The sequence below is a fragment of the Podarcis cretensis genome, assembly GCF_951804945.1.
Source record: "Podarcis cretensis genome assembly, chromosome: 5".
NCBI classification, from domain to species: domain Eukaryota; kingdom Metazoa; phylum Chordata; class Lepidosauria; order Squamata; family Lacertidae; genus Podarcis; species Podarcis cretensis.
Window position 1 is genome coordinate 76,492,687 of NC_137174.1, and position 13,684 is coordinate 76,506,370.

The 13,684-nt window shown below is 39.0% G+C and overlaps 1 long non-coding RNA gene across 3 annotated transcripts in view; it reads right to left on the minus strand.

Annotated features, from left to right (window-relative positions):
* LOC307217223 overlaps nucleotides 1–13,684 on the minus strand; it is a 239,041-nt gene that overhangs the window by 170,387 nt on the left and 54,970 nt on the right. For all 3 annotated transcript variants that reach the window (XR_013839452.1, XR_013839453.1, XR_013839454.1), the window contains exon 2: nucleotides 3,328–3,419. This is a non-coding gene — a long non-coding RNA (uncharacterized lncRNA). The remainder of the gene's footprint in view (nucleotides 1–3,327; nucleotides 3,420–13,684) is intronic.

A 13,684-nucleotide genomic window follows, 5' to 3' on the forward strand; every position in this document is an offset into this window, starting at 1 on the left:
TTGTAGATAACAAGATCAAGATTACAGCCCACTGAAATCAATGGGAGCTTAAGTCGTCGACTTTTATCGATTTAGAAGTTCATCCAAAAATATTTTAAAAATCAGCGTCCTGGATGTATGCACCCCTTGGAGTCCCATAGTGGGCAGTGTGACTTATAGATGTTCAAGTGGGCTGAGGAGTATATTATTAGCATTCTATTATCATTTTTATTACTTCTAATATCCATGGAAGACTTTGGTCTATTAAGTGTGCTACCAATCCTTATAATTCACACCCCAGTAGTATACTAATCTTCGGTTCATCTAAGCACGTATTTTCCTAAAACACAAAATCAATGTCACTAAAATACTAGAACAATATATATTTTATGGAGAAGAGCATTCTGGCAATTGCCCTCTGACTTTAAGTGCACAGAGAAAATGTAGTATGGCAAAAATAGCAAAGCAGCAAAAATATTGAGAAGCACATAAAGGCTGCATATATTCCACCCAATGCCAAACCACATAAAATTTCAGATAGCTCCAGTGAGCAAAACCAAACCAGTGACTGAAACCAGGGATGCCCCAAACCACTACTGGAAGACCAGGATGTCCTGTTACTGCACAGACATGAGAGTGTTACAGATATGGGAGTTATTCTATACCAGCTATCTAGTTAGGCCACTCATACATTCATGGAATTGTAGAGTTGGAAGAGACCTTGTTGATCTTCTAGTCCAACTCCCTGCAATGCTGGAATCTCAACTAAAGCATCCATGACAGATGACCATCCAACCTCTGCTTAGAAACCTCCAGTGAAGGAGAGTCCACCACATTCAGTTAATTGCTCCTGTTTAATTTCTCCTTGTTTTTGGAATCCTTGCATAAGTATCTATAACAGTCAAAGGTGACAAAGAGTCATCTTAATGACTACCTAATTTAGTGACACATGAATTTTCGTAGACAAGTTCATTAGGTGCACTGAGCTCCATGCTCATCAAATGAGATCACAGTAGTCCATATAATTGCATACAATGCTTCCCAAAGGCTTAATTGAACGTTGAATCCGTACCACAAATCCATCAGTCTCATTTTAGGATCACTGTGATCACAAGAGTTACTCTTCCTAATGATCCCAAAGTCTTCCTAGAGTGTTTACAAGAACTGAAGTAATCTTCACTTAATTAAGTAAGAATTCTGTTTCAGATGTGAGTGAACATCCAATTTAAACAAAGAAATACCAACTTAAAAAAAAATCTTAAAACTTTCAGATCAGCAAGTGGCAGAGAAGTCATATACACAGATACATTGGATGCACAATGGATACTTTTTAAAGATAGATAAAGTCAGTATAACAATTACTAACAGTGTTTGCTATTAAATAAGAGGCCAGTTTTCCCAACATCAAACCCTGGGTCTTTCCACATCAGTAAGAATTTTGCTACTGAAAGCAAATATTTCATCATGCATATTGTAAGACTACACGTATCTAAATACTGTCTTGAGCCAAGGTGCTAATATGGATTTCCATGGGAGTGTGGGATGGAGGAAACTTACTCCCATAGATCAATTTGTTATTTTCTAAAGATGATATTCATATTTCCAATATCTAAATCTTTAGACAGTTATCTAGATTAGTATACGTATACTGTATAATAAATTATTTTATCTCCTACCATGAGACCTTGGGCAGATCCACACCATCCATCTAAAGCAGGGGTCAGCAAACTTTTTCAGCAGGGGGCTGGTCCACTGTCCCTCAGACCTTGTGGGGGGCTGGACTATATTTGGGGGGGTGAATGAATTCCTATGCCCCACAAATAACCCAGAAATGCATTTTAAATAAAAGCACACGTTCTACTCATGTAAAAACACGCTGATTCCCGGACCGTCTGCATTTAGAAGGCAATTGGGCTGGATCCGGCCCCCAGGCCTTAGTTTGCCTACCCATGAGCGAAAGCACATGCAATGCATATTTTAAGCACATGACGTCCTCCCAAGAATCCTTGGAACTGCAGTTTGTTAAGGGTACTGGAAACTGTAGCTCTCTGAGGGGGAAACTATGCTTCCCAGAACTCTTTGGGTGAAGTCATGTGCTTTAAATATGTGTTGATGTGCTTTAAACCTATGGTGCAGATCAATACTGCGTGGCCTTTTCTGATGTACTCTACATGTAACCACTAGGCTCCCTGTCAGTATAAGACCACCTAAGCCAATAAATACCTGCATAAACATGTGGCAACATATTGAAGAGGCATATTCACAACATGAGCTACATAAACCCATTCTCTAAATGGGACTATTTTAAAAGATCTTGAGTACAGATGTTTCAAAGTGGAATTTAAGGTCTCCCTGGGTGTCCCTGACTGGTGATCACTCTATTATAGGCTTAACTCTTTAAAGCAAGAGTTCAGGTGCTTGTATTCCCCTCCACGTCCTTTCACCCGACATGCAATCATTGTTACATTTCAACACACTTCTCTCTTTTTTCCTTTTTTCCTTTTTGGTACCTAGCACCTTACACAAAATGCAAACAGCTGCAATTTCACTGCCCAACCCTTCCTTCTACCCTTCCAACATTTGTTCTGTTAATGTAGGTTAATTCGGCAAATAACACTTCTGTAAATTGTTCTTGCAAACTGCTACATCATTTATGTAAGGACTTCCGTGAACTTTGAAAAATTAATGCCTTTAATTTTGGTTGATGGCAACATCACGAGAGCTCTGTAAATTGCACTTTAATGAGATTTTGCTACAGGGGATAATCTGCTACTGACAGAGTAACATCTTGAAAACATCTGTAGACCTATAATTTCTCTATGACGATTAGATCCCACCACAAGACTCCAAATACAGAGCCGAAATAAAGGGGGAAATGCAAAGTTCTAAATGACTATACAACCTGTTCTTTAGCAAAGAAGAGATACACAATGAAAAGTTTCGTGTGCTCAAAATAAATCAAATTTTCTGACTAATTAACATTTAGCTTTATTTAATTAAGAAAGACTATTACTGTCTCCACTGCTGTGCATCTGTATATAATGAAGGAAACAGCAGTAGGTATAAGATACCACGGAGGGATATGCCCAAATATCTCTGCACTATAGGTGTAAAGGAACGTCTATTATTGTTAAGTAACTGACATCAGATTCTTTCTTTAATGCTCTCATAAATAAATGGAAGATTTTCACAGATGCTTTACACATATGGTTTCTTATTTGTCTCTGATGGAGACTGGGAGTTAGATTAGGTGTCAGAATTAAATGATTTAAATAGACAGCTGCATAATGAAAACTACTAAATAACACCTTTTAAAACAATTCTATTTATAGTGATAACTGAACTCACAAAAGGGTGATAAATCTTGCTTTGCTTAAGCCCAGGTTTGCTCGCTGTTTCAAATCCATCCTTTTGAAAAACTTCAAGAAGAAATCTCCATCCTGCAATTTGAACATACAAGGAGGAGAGTGATTAGGTAGGATAAAATAAGAGAGAATCTCAAAATCCAAGTCTAATTTTAATACAGGAGGTTTTTAAAAATACACTTGGAAAAATGTCAGTGAAAAAGATTTGAGACGAAACAGAAGTCAAGAGAAAAGTAATCTTGTTTGTTTGTCTGTTCGTTTTCTGCATTCATATGCCACCCAAAACAAAGAGGTGTTTTGGTGTTCAATCAATCAATCAATCAATCAAGAAGGTCTGGACATTCCATTTTAATCAGCATATATTCTAGCATCAAGAGGTGACCGTGGCTCTCTTCAGATGGTAAAGGGATGGAGGCACCAGGTATGAATGCATTGGCTCCACCCCCTCTGACACCTTTACTCCTGCCATGAGTCAGAAGGTAGCAGTTTGACATGTTGAAGCTTTTGTTTCCATGGGGACTACCCAAGAGTTTCTGAACCCCAATTAGGCAGAGCTTTAAAATGTGTTGGGAGCCTCCACAGAAACAAAAAAGGGTTCCTGCAACATACAGTCACAACCCACAAGTCGGAAGGCAACAGAAATGGGACTTGATGTTGGATGGAGCTGGCTCGCTCATCTCCAGCAACCTCCTTGCATGCAGGGTGCCCTTTCTTTCACAAGTGGTATAGCTTCCGTCAAATGAGTTAAATGTAGCTGTCTATGCAATGAAATTATTATTATTATTATTATTATTATTATTATTATTATTAATTAGTTTGTGAATTGCTTTCCGCGTATAAGTCCCAAAGTGATTTGCAAACATAGCCTGAAAAAAAAAAAAAAGCTGAAATGCATTTTTTAAAGAAAGAAAAAATACAAGAACAACCAAGTACAAGAACATAAGAACCACCCTGCTGGGGGAGGCCAGCGGTCCATCTAGACCAGCAACCTGTTTGAGAAGCCCTCCAGCAGGACTGGAGTACAACAGCATTCTCCCCTAATATAGTTTCCTGCAGCTGGTTGTCAGAAGCATATTGCATTCAACACTAAAGGTAGAACATAGACATCAGGGTTACTAGGTTTTTTAACACACACACACACACACACACACAGTCAATGCCTTAAAAAATTGTTTCCAGAAAGTACAAGTGGTCAGTGCTTGTTTGTATCTCAACAGGAATGTTGTTTCACAGAACAGGTGTGGCCTTATATTCTTTTAGAAACTAGGTAAAAAAACGGGGGGTTTTGTTAGACTTTTAGAAGCTAGTGGGTTAAATCGTTTTTAGAATGCTTTTAATTTTGTAATTCATGAGAACTGTTTTAATGTTTCTGTTTATCGTGCATTATATGCTTATATTACCTCATTTTTGTAAACTGCCCTGTGACAAATGAAGCCAGTTCAGAGTGAGACTGCCTACCTTAGTGTCATAATCACATAGCCAACTATGATTGGCTGCATGGCAACATCACTGTTCCTAGGAAGGCTGATTTGAGAAAAGAAACTGTACCAAAACAGGTGCCTCAGACTTGCTCTCTCTCATGCATGCTGCTTCCATCCAAATGGCAGGTATCAGAAAGGAACACCATGCTTTCAGTCCCTTACTCCTGAAATGCCCAAAATATAGAGACTTTTTTATTTTAAAAAAAGGCTTGTGAAATGCTTTTTATTTTTAAAAAAATGCTTGCTTTCAGCTCTGCCCTAGTTATTAAGAGAAAAATAAGAAACAATAAATGCTATTAAGATAGTTTTCAGTTTAATATTGGGTCCAAAAGTATATCTTTGAAACTCCCTGTAAATCTTGCATCCTGACTGCAATTTCTTTGGTGTCTCCCTGTAATTAGAGATTGAGACCCTGCCTGCCATGTATAACACACTTTGAAATACTTGACGTTGTAAGGTAGTATTATACAACCCTGGTGGATGGGCAAATGTTGCTGGTCTACAACTCTCATCATCCTTGACCATTGATGAAGCTGGCTGGAGATTTTGGGACTCTCTCTATTCTTGTTGACTGTAATCTGTTTTAACTGTTTTCTATTCTGAATGTTAAATTGATGTAAAAACAGACCTGATGGTGAATGGTGATTAATAAAATTGATTATGATGGTAGTAATATATCTAGGGACCCAGGGATGAAGCGTACACCTGTAAGTCACTTTTTAAGAAACTAATCATCATGGATTGTATCCAATAGTAGCTTTGCCCTAGCAGAAAGTGCTTTCATTTACACAAGACAAAGCACCTGGTTTTTGCCAATTCCCACCATCCCATTTAAGCTTTCTACCCACATCCTAAAAGCCTGTTTCTGATAGATGAGAGACTCTCTGTAACAGACTGGGATATGGTATGGAGGGCTGCTGTAGGTAGGTGGAATCAGCAAGAATCAGGTGCCTCAACCTGAGCTACTTGCAAAGGAGGTACTTCTTCAAACAGTGCATGGTTAACCTATTGAAGATGCCGTGACAGCCATCAACTTGGATGTCTTTAAAAAGAGATTACACAAATTAATGGAGGATAAGGCTATCTGTCAGTGGCTACCAGACATGTTTGCTATATACTAGCTCCAGTGTCAGAAGTGGTATGCTGAGAATGATAAATGGGGAGATTGTTGCTTTGTTCATGTCCTCATTCATGCCAGGCTTTCTATAGACCAATGTGAGAACACAATAGAATACTGGACTAGGTGGACTTTTGGTTCCACTTCTGTTCTTATTTACTTATTACTGAAGGAAAATAACTTAATTCATAATATAAATTTCTCATTCCCAGGCCTCATAAAAAGTTGCCATGATTCCACAGAATGGGGCTTCCATGAATTCGAAGATATACATTTGAAATATGTTGATTCATAATTCAAATTTTAAGTTTGAAATCTGCATCACATGTTAGTGCAAAACAGCAAATTAAGTCTTCATGGAAGGATGCTTATGACCAACTTTACACTTCAACCTCCAAACTTGAAAATTCTTATACGGGATTTCACATTTCAACATTAAAAGTAAATGATTTTTAACATGGGGAATCAATAATGGCAAAATTCTGCTTTGATTCTCTTAGAACTGCTTTCTTCCTTTCAGATCCCCACCCCATATAAGGCCAAATTCTTTATAGATAATGTATTTGTGTTGTTATAAATAGTTATTTGTATGCCTCATTTCAAAACATGCTGTCCTTAACTACCCTCCATTGTTATTATTTATCTTATAGGCAGACTTTCTTGACAGTCTTCTGAAGCCAGTGAACAATATAAACATTAAAATGCAATAGAATTATACTGTATTCAAACCATTTTTAAACAAAATAGAAAGATGCATCAGCGAGCGGCAACGTTCAGCAATAGCTTCAGACAACGGCAACAATTTTTCAGAAAGATATTTATTAACAGCATTTTTTTAGAAGTAGCCATCCTTCTTTTACAAGGTTATCTTAATCAGAAACAGACATTCTGCATGGACAGCAGTCTTAAGAGAGACAAATAAACTGGTTTTTCATCACTCCCTTTTCACCACTTCACAGTTACATGTCAGTCAATTCATGTGATGAGTTGCTTCTGGATCCATGTTGTGGAGAGGTAATCCTGTCCAAACTACACTCTACTGGGAGCTAACAGTGATGCCACAGTTACTTCTGGTTTAATTCTCAGGTTCCATGTGATCCCCTCAACCAAACGTTATGGTTTGATGTGGGAACCAACCATGGGAAAGCTACACCCACCTTGCTCCAGAAATATATAAACTTGGTCTAAAAGTTGCTGAGAGAGTCTCATTATTACCTAAGCTAGCTCAAATTAAACAGTTGCAAGAACAGAAGGGTAGCACAGCTCTAAGTCAGTCTTTCTTTCTTTTTTCTTTTTTAAGAACATGAGGAATGGCATCATCTGCCAGAGCACCTGGCGTAAGTGAACAGTTCTCTTTGTTCTGGCAAGTGAATGAGGGGATAAGAAGGCTTTCAAGTGTTATTATTGCTGCTTGCGACAGAGGAAATCAGAATGAGGAAACAAATCAACCAGAAGTTGGACACTCCTGTCCTTTGATAGGCCGTTTAAATGCCAGCACTACTTTTCAAAATTGTTTGCCTTTCTACCAAATAGCTAAAGATCGCATTTCAACTCAGTGTCTTTCCCAGGCTCCAACACACTTTGCCTGCTGAACTTATACCACCAAGAGTAAGCACTACTGAGTTAAAAGGAACTTATTTACAGGTTACCATGCACAGGGTTGTAATAATCCTACATGGCTGATCAGCACTCAGTTCTCCATTGCCAAATTCCAACACACTAAGAGACTCGGGTAAGGCATCTGTTTGGATGTAGCTCTCAAACTGTCGTGATAAACTCCTACACTTTGAAATTTACCAGTACACCACAGATAGCTTTGATATACAGCTTTCTAAAAGAGCTGCCTTCTAAACCCACCTTCACATAAAAATTACCAGTCAGTCAGTGGCGTAGCGTGGGGGGTGCAGGGGGGCCGGCCGCACCGGGCGCAACATCTGGGGGGGCCGCGCTCGCACTCGCAGCTCTCTGCCCCTACCTGGCTCACTCACTCTCTCTCACTGCTGTGCGAATCCGATCCGAGCCGCCGGGTCGCCGCCCACTGTGGAGGGGGGGTGCCAGGCATGTGGGTTAGGGGGCGCAAATTACTTGCCTTGCCCCGGGTGCTGACAACCCACGCTACGCCACTGCAGTCAGTTAAAAGACAAAAGCATAACAAGGAAGTGAAATAGCTTCATCACGCTGCACTGTCTCAAAAACTTCCATTGGCTAGATTTTCAAATAGCATCAACTATAATCAAGGCAATGCTCTTCCCCCCAGCCCCCCACTTTAGTGCTCCATATAGAGAAAACTGATTTCCTAGCTTCTTGGATGTTTCTATCTGTGTGCCACCAGTTGCTTCAACTCGCTACACAGCAACCATTCAACCATAGGGGATTTGATGCATAAAACACAGAGTTACAATTTCGCTTAAGAAATAAGAAAAGGCTATCAAGACAATAATTTTCAAAGCTGCAGGGAAATGCTATTGCAGAGCACGAAGACATTCTTCTGCAGAGGGAAGCTCATATATTCCTTCGTTAAGCAGACCACCTCTCTTAAAAGGATCTCCCCAAACTCACAGACGTTTGTACAGGAACGGCATTTAGTCCAGCCATTTGCAATGCCTCAGTTAATAGCTGCTTGTCCAGGACTTTGAGCCTGATAAATGTTCATTTATCTGAGCCAACACCAGCATGCATTTTAGCTCCAATCACAGAATGAAACCCAGTTAGTTTTTTGGCAGGCATGGCTTCGCTTCAGTTCTACAGCCCCAACACCAATGAAAATTCAGATTTGGCTGCAGAAAAGGGCTCACCAGTCTGACCACAGCTGGCATGTTATGGTAGTAATTCCGGTGTGCTATTCATCAACACTCACATGCATATTTGGAAGTGACATTTGGGCTGGGAAGCAGGCCCTACTTTCCCAGTGGTCTAGTCCTGTTCCTGGTAAATAAAATAATGCCAAGACCAGAGGGGTGTTTTTTGTGTCTCTTTTTTACTGGTACAGTAAGTAGGATTCTAGCAGTAAAGACAGAACTAGAATGCAACATCTGTATATATAACGGGAAGATAGAGAAACGGCACTATTGCGATGTGACATATCACCAAAATGAGATATTTTTCTGTATCTCCAAAAATCCCCAAACCCCACTATTATTATTATTATTAATAATAATAATAATAATAATAATACCCCACCCATCTGGCTGGGTTTCCTCAGCCACTCTGGGCTGTTTCCAACAAAATATTAAAAATACAATAAAACATCAGACATTAAAAATTTCCCAAAACATAGGACATCCATCATTTTGCACATTGTGCTGGTTCTATGGGAAGAAAGCTGGTTTCTGTTTTCTGCACATACACTCTTAATACACTTGTAAAGTTTGGTCCTTGCATGCTTCCTTTCCCGACCTCCCCTATGTTGAGACTTGACTAGTGGAATAAAGCTCGACACTCGTGTTGATAATGAAAGCTCCAATTCAAATCCTGGCCACTGACTGGCAGGGCTATGCAAAGTGGCAAAGCCATTGTTGCACCCACAGCCCTACTGCCTGTGCTGCCCAGGGCAGAAGTGGGGTGGGAAGATTGGTGCAGCTGCTTTGAGCTGGCCTGGATTGGACCTGATGCCATCATGTAACACAGTAAAACCATCTCAGGATCCAATGGGTCCTGTGCCAATTAAGACACTCCCCACTTTTGTTGGTGCATGTGTAGAGTGCCCCTTCAACACATCAGCGTGCCAGTGGAACAGAAAAACACCAGACAGTTCAAGGTAGGGTCATTCCCTTTACTGACAGTATAATGCAGTATAATCCACAGCTTATAGGTTACATACAGTAATATACAGTCCTTCCAGCAGCATACAGTCTCCTTTCAGCATCCCAAGACACACTAGGCTCTGGCCAAGAGCAAACTTGCTTCAAATACTTTAGATTGTGCTGAGTCACTCTCACATGCTTGCTGACTCACTCTCATGTGAGTAACCAGTTGCAAGTGCAAGACAAACACACCCAGGCATGGGTAATGCATCTGTCAGTATATATGGCATTAAAGTGTAACTACATTTTTTATATTAAAAAATCTGTGACACAAATAATCAAACAGATTTCTAGTTTTAATGTAATGTATGTTGCAAACTGATTTTCTATAGCTAGGCAGCTTAGGGAATCTTGAGAGTGGGGAACGGAGCAAATATCTACATACAATGCTAATGCCTTTGCGTAGAGTAACATACCCTGAAAAATAAACTGTGCTCTGAGAATGCATATCCCATGGAAGCCAATGGGAATTTGGTCAAATTACATGGAAATAGCGAGAATGGAACCTTTGCCTTAAAAGCTGATGGGGGTTTTCCCACTCAAAAGAACTGGTTTTAAGTAAGTTGATTGTTGTATCAAAGATACATCTGAATTTTAATTGCAAGTAGTATTTCTAGGTTCGGTAGTTTGCATCTGTTTTCCTTGGGAACGTGTTACCAAGATGTGTACACAAGCAGAGCTCATCATATGTTACAATTAAAGGGAAGCATTTCTAAATACATCTGTTATGGTTTTTGAGCTCTTAACAAGCAGGGAGGTCTTCCCTCTGCACAGCTGATTGAATAATGCTTAGCATATATTTTTAGAAAGTATGTCTGGAAATATATATTTTTTCCCCTGATCAAAATGAAGGTGTCTCTCCTCTTCTTAGCACTGCCAAGTGTGTGATTTACACACAGTTTAATTATTCAGATGTTTATTATGTTCTACATAATGAAATTTGGACCCTCATATTTCCTTCCTACATGCTCAATGCAGGCTGCAATTATAGCCACAGATATCTGTTTATTTGATGAATTTTGCTTCTTCGGCATAGTTTGATAAATATGGAAATAAGTCAAAACCTACTTTATATACAGTAATTAAAGTGAAAAATCTAGTCATGATGCAAATCCTTAATTGGACTCCAGGAGAGATATGCAGAATTTCTCTTTAATAATATGGGATGACTGGGGACAGAAAAACAAAGCACACTAAAATATGGTTTAGAAGAACAATTAATCACAAAACAGAAAACAACCAATTTAGCATGGCTCATTCAGTGACTCTCAAGGCTCAGGTAATGTTCTTTTAATCATCTGCCTCTAATATTAAGGTGGTGTCATGTTCTACAGAAATAAAGCACAATAGATATTCTTGTATCCTGTTAGAAGCATGTTCCCAGTTTTAATTTGTAAACACCCGCCTTTTCAGACAATCAAATTGCTCGGACTACTTAATGACATGTAAGCGAACGATCAAAGTAATGTGTAAAATGGCTTAAACTGTGTTATTTAATGCATTAATTCATTAGCAGAAAACTCTCTACTTGTCTCAGGGTATTCTGAATGGCTTCCTGTGCATATTTCATTTAATTTTAATAAAATGCAAACAGCACCATTAGGGTGGTATGTATGGGTTGTTTTTAGCCCAGGAAGTAGCATACATTTGTTAGGCAATATTAAATTAATGTATATCAGGCTAATACAGCCATAACAAAAACAGAAACCTACAAGGGAAAAATAATAATAAGGCAAATGAAGAAAAGGTTCTTTTTCAAGCACTGAATATATAGTTAATCAGCCAAAATTAACCATCATTGTCACTTAATTTGATTGTGAAAATATTGTTCTCCATATAGCTTTGTGTAATCTCCCATTAGGGGATGATGAGCATGGTTTAATGAGAAGATGCTGGATTTATTGCTCTACTTTATTTAAACTACAAACTCATATGATCTTGGGGAGGTTGTTTTTATTTGTCTAGGGGGTTTCCGTTATTCTCTGAGTTTTTCTTCCCTTCTTTTGCTTATTTTATCTTAAGTATTTGCACAACAATGGCAGTTGCCACTGTGTGTCTTTTTTTATTAAAAAAATACTAATAAAAGGAATGTGGATTAATATTTCTCTCTCTCTCTCTCTCTCTCTCTCTCACACACACACACACACACATACACACATCTGCCTTGATTATACACCCAAATGCCTGCTTTGAGATCTGAAGCATTTTATAGAAAGTATTAACTGTCTGGAGAACTGGGATTCTTGATTATGCTGCAGAAAGCCCTGTGGTCTGTCACATCATCAGAAGGCCTAGTCTTCTGTTGCCCAGATGTGCCCATTGGTTGAATCCATGACTGCAAGCTACCATGCTGAGAGGAACTGAAATGAGAGAGGCTTGATGTTCTCTGTTCCAATCACTGTTAAAACTTTCTGAGTGAGGGTCCCTACCCTTCTTTGACAGATAACCTAGTTTCAATGTTGTCTTCTCTTGACCACCCTGAGATGACCTGCTACTTTTTTGCTGTGCACCTGCCATAAAACTTAAAAGCTTCAGAAATGCCTCTGGCTTTGAAGTGTCCTAATAACAACAATCTAACCTTTGATGAGTCCCATCCCCTTCCTTGTGCCACATGCTTGAACGTCTCAGTTAACCTAAGTGCCATCTGAAAACTCTCCATTATTACAACACAAATCATTTTATAAAAATGCAGTCATTGTTTCAATCATCCTGCAAATTAAGTTGGTGTACATAATGACAAGTAATTGACACACCTATAGGATGATTTGGATATCTGTGTCTAATTCCTATGAATTAAAAAAAAAATGCTGATCAGTTTGGTTATTGTACACAATATACATTTTAGAAGTTAATCACTGCCTAGCTGTATTCCTACAAATGCAGTCTAGTTGTATTCTTCCTTTGACTTTGTGAAACAGCTGTTGGTTAAGCAACATCTCTAGTAAGTTAACAGTGGTGACAAGTGCCTCTTCAAACCACTCCTTGAGACAGTTGTGTGAAGGCTCACTTCCCTCATGGACCATGTATACTAAAAACTATGGACTCTGACTTTACATACTGATGCAAACAGACCCCCCAAAAAAGGAAAAAATGTCCTGACAATGGAATGTAATATATATCCAAGTCAACATTCAAACAACTTCTGTGTATGGCCCACTGAGTGGAATTCAGTGGATACAGAAATACTACACAGGAGATATACAGTAAATAGTGATGTAGGGTGAACTTTTTTTTCCAGAATTTCCCACAAAATTTCTCACCGTTACATTTTCTGTGTGGAATATTTTCTGTTTCATCAGTTCATTAGTAATAATGAATGGAAGCCAATGAAAAATTAATATTCTTAATAATGTGGACTAGACAAGGTAACTGTTAGATGGCTTTGTAGCTGTCTGACTAACTGAACCCAAAGAGTGCTAGCGAACAGTTCCTTGTCATCCTGGAAAAAAATGACAAGTGGGGTGCCACAGGGTTCTGTCCTGGGTCCATTGTTCCTTGACAATTTTATAAAGGACAGGGATGAAGGAATTGAGGGTATGCTCATCAAATTTGCAGATTACACCAAACTGCCAATGTGGCAGAAGACACAACTAGGATTCAATATGACCTTCACAATTGGAGAACTGGGCCATAACTCATAATATGATTTTCAGTAGGGACAAATGTAAAGGTTCTACACTTAGGCAAGAAGAAGCAGCTGCACAAATATAAGGTGAAGGAATCCTGAATTGCCAATAGTGCTCGTGAAAAGGATCTAGGGGTCTTAGTAGAACACAAGCTTGACATAAATCAACAGTGTGATACCGTAGCAAAAAAAAGCTAATGCTATTCTAGGTGGCATCAACAGAAGTATAGTGGCCAGATGGTGGAAGTAATAATACCATTCTATTCTTCCTTGAACAGACCACACCTGGAGTACTGTTTCCAGTTCTGGGCACC